This window comes from Hylobates moloch, unplaced genomic scaffold (assembly GCF_009828535.3).
Source record: "Hylobates moloch isolate HMO894 unplaced genomic scaffold, HMol_V3 SCAFFOLD_18, whole genome shotgun sequence".
NCBI classification, from domain to species: Eukaryota; Metazoa; Chordata; class Mammalia; order Primates; family Hylobatidae; genus Hylobates; species Hylobates moloch.
The window spans coordinates 67,668,744-67,676,881 of record NW_026652293.1 but is presented as its reverse complement, the minus strand read 5'-3'; the positions used below and the strand labels follow the sequence as shown (position 1 = coordinate 67,676,881).

The 8,138-nt window shown below is 51.7% G+C and overlaps 1 long non-coding RNA gene across 1 annotated transcript; it reads left to right on the top strand.

The window, feature by feature from the left end:
* The first annotated feature begins 288 nt into the window (after positions 1-288).
* Positions 289-5,113, top strand: LOC131381797 (uncharacterized). The gene is made up of 3 exons (XR_009210735.1): positions 289-340; positions 1,328-1,440; positions 5,041-5,113. It is a non-coding gene; the product is annotated as an uncharacterized LOC131381797 (long non-coding RNA).
* Positions 5,114-8,138: the final 3,025 nt, after the last annotated feature.

Genomic DNA, 8,138 nt, shown 5'->3' with positions numbered 1-8,138 from the left:
TGTGGGAAGATTCTGGGACCACGGCACGGCCAACGGGCTTGGTGACGCAGGGTTGGAGACACAGGAGAAGCTGCTGTGCCTCCTGCCCCTCCGGGAGGTGCGGCGGTGACCGGATGACTAGTTGGCACAGTCCTTCCTTGGCCTGGATCGAATGCAACAGGCGTCATCTGAGCCCCGGGCACCTTTCCCCAAGTTGCTCAAAGTGTTTTCCGAGCAAACAGTTGTTTCATAACACCCGTGAGAAGTAGGTGGGGTAACAAAGCATTCTTTGTCTCTGTCTTGCAGATGGGGGAATTGAAAAGCTTGCCGGTCCTGGTGGTGAGGCCAAGAAAGAGAGAAGGTACTCTCCCGCCCGGGGCTCTGGGTGTGGAGCACCGGGGCCAACTCGTGCCCGGTCACCAACTCCTGTGGAAATTGGTGCAGCCCCAGCAGAGAAGGAGGCCAAAAGTGGAAGAGGCCCAGGCCTTCTCCCTTAGCACTGGAGGCCTCAGATGCAATGGCAGGAGCTCGGCCCTGGGCCCCACTGTCTGAGGTGTTGAAACTGGCCACTGGCAACTCGAGAGGTGTTGGTGCTCTCTCCTGCTCAGCTTGCGTGAAGTTACTGGACTCTTGGAGGGGGTCAACAGATGCTTTTTAAGCACCCTGTTCTGGCCCAGGAATTGTTCCATTCCAGTGGTAAATGAGGGGGATGTGGCCCCACCTTTATGGTGTTCATAGGAGACATAGGAGACAGTCAATACATAAAATTAAGAAGAAATAATTTCAGAGAGTGGCATGCTATAAGGACACTAAAAATGCCTAATGGGACAGAGATTGGCTAGAGGAGAGGGTAGGAGAGAAGGAACAACTTTTTATTCTATTTTTGAGATGGCGTCTCGCTCTGTCACCCAGGCTGGAGGACAGTGGCGTGATCTCAGCTCACTGCAACCTCTGCCTCCCGGGTTCAGCAAGTCTCCTGCTTCAGCCTCTTGAGGAGCTGGGATTACAGGCGCCCACCACCATGCCTGGCTAATTATTGTATTTTTAGTAGAGACGGGGTTTCACCATGTTGCTCAGGCAGGTCTTGAACTCCTGACCTCAGGTGATCCACCAGCCTTGGTATCCCAAAGTGCTGGGATTACAGGTGTGAACCACTGCTCCCGGCTATTTTATTTTTTGAGACAGGGTCTCACTCTGCCCCCCAGGCTGGAGTGCAGAGGTGTGATCATAGCTCACTGCAGCCTCAGACTCCTGGGCTCAAGTGATCCTCCTGACTCAGCTTCCTGAGTAGCTGGGACTACAGGTATGCACCACCATGCCTGGCTAATTTTTTAAAATATTTTTGCAGAGATGGGGTTTTGCTGTGTTGCCCAAGCTGGGAACTCCTGGCCTCAGAGGATCCTCCCACGGTGCTGGGATTACAGATATGAACCACTGTGCCTGGCTGAGCAAAAATTTTAGGTAAGGAATCAGAGAAGGTGTCTGCACGAGCAATTCCGCAAAGGGCAGAAGGAGCCAGACCAGGGTACCAGCATTCCAGCGGGAGGAAACAACTGCGGAAAAGCCCTGAGAGGGGAATGAGGGTGGCCCGTCCAAAGCTTGGGGGAGGACGCTGCTCTTGGATGGTGGCAAGAGAGGATGTGAGGGTGGTGAGCAGGGGTGTGGTCCTGTAGGGAGGACCTCATGGGTTGTGGGGCCATGTGTGATTCTGGATGCTAGGGGAGGTGATACGTAATTCAGGATTTCTTGGGAAGGTGGTGCTGACATTCTTTTCTTATGGATTGGATGTGGAGCAGGACAGAGGGATGAGTTAAGGACAGTCACTAGGTGTTTACTGGAGGTGGAAGACGGAGCTCTTTATTGCGATGGGGAAGGCTCGGGAAGACCCTGTGTATAAGGGAGTGAAGAGGGTGGTCTTAGGGATGGCCAGTTTGAAAGCCCTGCTTCTAAGTGGCTGTGAGTGCAGCCTGGGCATCTGCATTTCGTAAACTCTCCCTCTCAGATCATGGAGAAGAAAGGGAGAAGAATGAACTGCACTTTTTGTTTTGTTTTGTTTTAGACAGAGTCTCTGTCTGTCACCCAGGCTGTAATGTAGTGGTGGGATCTTGACTCACTGCAATCTCCCCCTCCCAGGTTCAAGCAATTCTCCTGCCTCAGCCTCCTGAGTAGCTGGTATTACAGGCATGCATCACCATGCCTGGCTAGTTTTTTGTATTTTTAGTAGAGACGGGGTTTCACCATGTTGGCCAGGCTGGTCTTGAACTCCTGACCTCAAGTGATCCACCGACTTCAGCCTCCCAAAGTGCTGGGGTTACAGGCGTGAGCCACTGCGCCAGGCCTGCACTTGGCTTTGAATTCGCCTAAGCCTCCCAGGACTCAAACTCCATGATTTTCTTTTTTTGTTTTTTTTGAGACGGAGTCTCACTCTGTTACCCAGGCTGGAGTGCAGTGGCACGATCTCTGCTCACTGCAGCCTCCGCCTCCTGGGTTCCAGGGATTCTTGTGTCTCAGCCTCCCAAGTAGTTGGGACTACAGGCACGAGCCACCACACCCAACTAATTTTTGCATTTCTAGTAGAGACTGGGTTTCACCATGTTGGCCAGGCTGTCTCGAACTCCTGACCTCAGGTAGTCCACCCACCTCGGCCCCCCAAAGTGCTAGGATTACAGGTGTGAGCCACTGTGCCCAGCCTAAACTCCATGATTTTCAAGGACAAGACTCCTGCTTCCAGAGTTGGAGGAGGTCTGCTAATGGTGCTTTGCCATCGAGGAAAGGAGACCAGCCGGGGTGGGTGCATGGAGTGCAGTGAACACCCTCCTGCCAACTGGCCTGCTGTCCCTTCCTATCCAGCCGCCTGCCATTCACATCCAGATCCTTGGTGATTTGCCCTGGAGCATCATTATTAGCCTGATCTTTTTTTTTTTTTTTTTGAGGCAGAGTGTCACTCTTGTCGCCCAGGAGTGAGCCACCGCACCTGGCCATTATTAGCCTGATCTTATTACCTGTGGATGAAGAAGGACCCAAGTCCTGCCTCTCTTTTGTTTGATAAAATGGAATGGTAAAAGTTTAGCACTTGGCCAGGCACGATGGCTCACGCCTGTAGTCCCAACACTTTGGGAGGCCGAAGTGGGCAGATCATGAGGTCAGGAGTTCGAGACCAGCCTGACCAACATGGTGAAACCCCATCTCCACGAAAAATACAAAAATTAGTCAGGCATGGTGGCAGGTGCCTGTAATCCCAGCTGTTCAGGAGGCTGGGGCAGGAGAATCACTTGAACCCGGGAGACGGAGGTTGCAGGGAGCCGTGATTGCACTATTGCACTCTAGCCTGGGCGACAGAGTGAGACTCTGTCTCAAAAAAAAAAAAAAAAAAAAAGGATGGGCCCATGTGAGCAGAAAGAGCTGTCCATCGAAGGGAGTTCCACTAGGCAGGAGGGCGGGGATTCTTTTTGGCCACTAACTTGGCATGCAGCTTTGAAAAACTTGCCAATTCTTCCTTTAGTATATACATTGGAAGCTATAAGATGACTTACATCAGTGACAGTGGCCTGAGCCCACTGTTCTTTTTTTTAAGACAAAGTCTCACTCTGTCACCCAGGCTGGAGTGCAGTAGCGCGATCTCAGCTCACTGCAACCTCCGCCTCTTGGGTTCAAGCGAGTCTCCTGCCTCAGCCTCCTGAGTAGCTGGGATTACAGGCATTTGAGCCCACTGTCGAACCCACCTACTGTATCTCATTGCAGGCTCAAATAATAGCCATTAATGCAAGGTAGGTTCCAATCCCAAGTCTCCAAGCAATGATTTTGGGGCAGAGGATGTACTATACATACACCTATGGACATTTCTTGGCATCTTATTACAATGCTTTGCAATGTGGCATGGGGTTTGTTTCTCAGATTTTACACAGGAAGTTTACTTACTGATATATAGGTTGAGCATTCCAAATCAAAAACCCGAAATCCTCCAAAAATTGAAACTTTTTGAGCATCAGCCTGATGCTCAGAGGAAATGTCCACTGGAGCATTACGGATTTTGGATTTTTGGATTTGGGATGCTCAACTGATAAGTATATTATGCAAATATTCCAAAATCCAAAAAAATGCAAACTCCAAAACACTGTGATTCCCAAGCTGTTTATTATTTTCTGAGATGGAGTCTTGCACCGTTACCCAGGCTGGAGTGCAGTGGTGCAATCTCGGCTCACTGCAACTGCCACCTCCTGGGTTCAAGTGATTCTTGTGCCTCAACCACCTGAGTAGCTGGGATTACAGATATGTGCCACTATGCCCGGCCAATTTTTGTATTTTTAGTAGAGACAGGGCTTTGCCATGTTGCCCAGGCTGGTCTTGAACTCCTGGCCTCAAGTGATCCTTCTGCCTGGGCCTCCCAAATTGCTGGGATTACAGGCATGAGCCACTGTGCCTAGCTCCCTAGGTATTTAAACGAGGAACATATTCAACCTGTACTGAAAACATTGTGTTATGTCTTTCCATGTCCCAGAAATGGATTCAGGGACATCATTTCTATTCCTCATAGAAATGAGCCATCTTTAGGTGTCTGGGCATGGTGACTCATGCCTGTGATCCCAGCACTTTGGAAGGTTGAGGCAGGAGGATCCCTTGCGCCCAGCAGTTTGAGACCAGCCTGGGCAGCACAGTAAGACCCCATCTCTACAAAAGATAAAATTATATCACTTCTCAGCCTTTTAGCTAAGATCAAGTACAAAAAATAAAATTATTAGCCAGCTGTGGTGGTATGCACCTGCAGTCCCAGCTCCTCAGGAGGCTGAGGTGGGAGGATCACCTGAGCCCAGGAGGTTGAGGCTTCAGTGAACGGTGATTGTGCCACTGCACTCCAGCCTGGGTGACAGAGCAAGACTGTGTCTCAAGAAACAAACAAACAACCAAACAAAAAAACAAACAAACAAACTCCTTGGGTAATGACCCAGCGGTCACCCATTGTGACCAGTTTTTCCATGGGACTGAACCACTGTCATTTGTCTGGTGCTTTATAACAGCTTACAAAATACTTCTGCAGCCACTTTCTCATTTGCTTTTCCCCAGTGCTCATAGCGTTATTGGCGATGTACAGATGCAGAAGCGAAGAGAGGTTAAGTCATCTGCCCAGAGTCACGGAGCAAGGCGAGACCTGGACCTAAGCCCCAGTCCTTGGCCTCTGCTCTCACACTTACTTTCCCAAGTCCCTGCTTTGGGGCCTTTGGTGGCAGCGGGCCAAGGCAGTTCTGGGCACCTGGGCTGATTGTGTGACTGTGAGTTCGGTAAGCCGAGCCTGGCGGGTGTTTGCAGTTCCCTGAGCTGGCTCCTGGGAATGCATTCTGTGCCATGCAGGGCTGTGTTGCAACGTGACTAATGGATGACAAGGTTGAGGAGGGAAGCCACTACTTCACCAATGTGAGTCAAGGTCATTCGTCACCTCGGGAAGCACACGGAGCCGCGACATTCAGGAGGGAGGCATGCTGCTCCCAAGCCAAACCACGATGTGGCCTGGCGCCAGTCCCATGCAGCAGGGAGAAGGGAAGTTTCTGGAAGCGAGGATGAGCTGGGCAGCCAGGCCCAGGGCCCCGGCCGTGCATGCATCAGCCCCTCCTGAGAAAAAGAGCTCAAGTACTACGTGGGGTCTTGCCCACGAGTGGGGCAACGGTACAGCTTCCAGGAGGCGTTGGCAGGAGCTGACTGGCCACTGACACTGACTGGGGTCTCCGGGGGACGGGGACTGGAGGATCAGGGGCCTCTGACGGTCTAGTGTCATCTGAGGAAATCAGGCCAATTGTGAACCACCAGAGTGTCGTCGCCGAGACGGCCTCTCTCCCTAGTATAACAAGCCACATTTGCTGTCTTTCTGGGAGAGTTAGAAGCAAGCCACGTGGGTGACTTCTTTTCAAAGTTCTCTGCCTCCGGGGCCTGTTGTGGGGTGGGGGGAGGGTGGAGGGATAGCATAGGAGATATACCTAATGTAAATGACGAGTTAATGGGTGCAGCACACCAACATGGCACATGTATACATAGTAACAAACCTGTACATTGTGCATATGTACCCTAAAACTTAAAGTATAAAAAAAAAAAGTTCTCTGCCTCAGAGGAGGAAGCCCCATGGGTGGAGGCCAGGCCTGAGGCCACCCCGCTCTGGGCCAGAGCGTGCCTGTGTCTGATGAGCGAGGACGTGCCTCGTCTGAGCTTTCCATTTCACACTGGTGGCTCGAATCCCGCATCACGGCTTCCTTTTGGGCTCCCCTCCTCAGGGGACCGAGCCTGAAATGTGCCTGCCCTTCATCCCTAAGGCCTGCGTCCCTTCCTCTGAGAGGACTAAGTTAGCCCCTCCCCCAGTCTTGATGTTCTCCGAGGCCCTTCCTATTCGCAGAACCTATCTGGCCTATTTATTTGCTTTCTTGCTTCTGATGTCTTCTCTTACTGAAAGGTAAGTTATATGGGAGATGGAATCATGCCAGGTTTGGTTCACCGTTACATCCTCCACACTTTTCTTTTCTGATTTATTTATTTATTTTAGAGTCGGAGTCTTGCTCTGTCGCTCAGCCTGGAGTGCAGTGGCACAATCATGGCTTACTGCAGCCTCAAACTTCTGGATGTAAGTGATCCTCCTGCTTCAGCCTCCTGAGTAGCTAAGACTACAGGTGTGCATCACCATGCTTGGCTAATTTAAAAAAATGGCTTTAATACAAAAATTAGCTGTGAACCTGCAGTGCCAGCCACTGTGGAGGCTGAGGTAGGAGGATCACTTGAGCCCAGGAGATTGAGTCTGCAATAAGCTGAGATCGTACCACTGCATTCCAGCCTGGCAGCAGAGTAAGACCCTGTCTCAATTTTTTTTTTTTTGTAGACATGGGGTCTCACCATATTGCCCAGGTTGGTCTTGAACTCCCGGGCTCAAGGGATCCCTCTGCCTCAGCCTCTAGTGTCACTGGGATTACAGGTGTGAGCCACTGGGCCTGGCTTCCCTGAAAAGTTTTTGTGGAGCCTGGCACCAGGGGAACCCAATGTCTATCATTTGAATGAATGAATAAATGCAAGGAAGTAAATGAAGAGGAGGCGGGGGTTAGAAGGGGCATGTTTTATATGAGTAGATACCATGCAAAGGCCCTCCTGGGTGCCATCACCAGTGCGGGGCAGCCTGTGAGCCCCTGGAGGGAGGTCTCCCTGACACCCTGCCGACTCCTCCTGGGACCGAGCAGGAGTCGCATCCAAGGGCTGGGTCATTATCTGATAAATGAGTGGGTTGTGCGGATGAGTAAACAGGGACTGACCCAGAGGTCAGGTGTAACTCAGCCTCAGAAACTGCATGTGTCAATAGGAATCGAAGGGCGGAGGAATGTGTTTTTCGTTGATGTCAACTTGCTGCAAAGGACCGCACCTGCTTCTCGACCCAGGAACGTGGGAAAGGGAAAGGCATGGCTTGTTTTGGTGGAGATGGAGGAGCTGCTAACAGTGGAGGAATGCCCTTCTTCTGATTCACAGTGGGGAGGTGCTCTGGGCCCCTGCCACTGCCCGAGGACTTCGGGTAAGTCAGCCCGTGGCCCCCAGCCCTTCCCCACCAGACGCCCTGGCAGACGGCTTGTTCTGACAAGTACGCGCTTTCTGGATGGAACAGCCTCCCTTTTGTCCAAACCCTTCCTTTGAATTTAAAATGCACAAAGAACCTTTCGAAGAGGAAAAGAATGGGATCAGGAAGAGGAGGCTGTATCTCATTTGGACACTCAAGCCCTCAGCTCCTGCCTGAGAGTTTCGGTAATTTGCTCCCACACCACGTCATGCCTTTTGGCTCCCAGCCAGGTGTGGTGGCATCGGTGGCTTCATCCTTCTGGGAAGTCAGGGTCACGTTCCCTTGAGTCTTCTCCCTTTCCTCTCCCCAGCTTTCGGTTGTCCTGCTGAGAGGACGCGGCATTTGAGCAGTAGCTTCTGGAGCCCAGAGTGAAGCCCCACCCAGGCACCCTGACAGGACCATGGGAATGCTCCCGGCACAGCAAGCAGGATGCTGGAGAAGCGCAGCCTCCACGTGCCTTGTAGATGGTCAGTTCAAACTCCACAGTTTGTGTGACTCACTGAGGGGCTTGGTTTGGCTCTCGCTGACGAGTCTGTCATCGGTGCCAGGTGACACGCTTTTCCCCTCCTCCCGTCTAGTCCTCTCT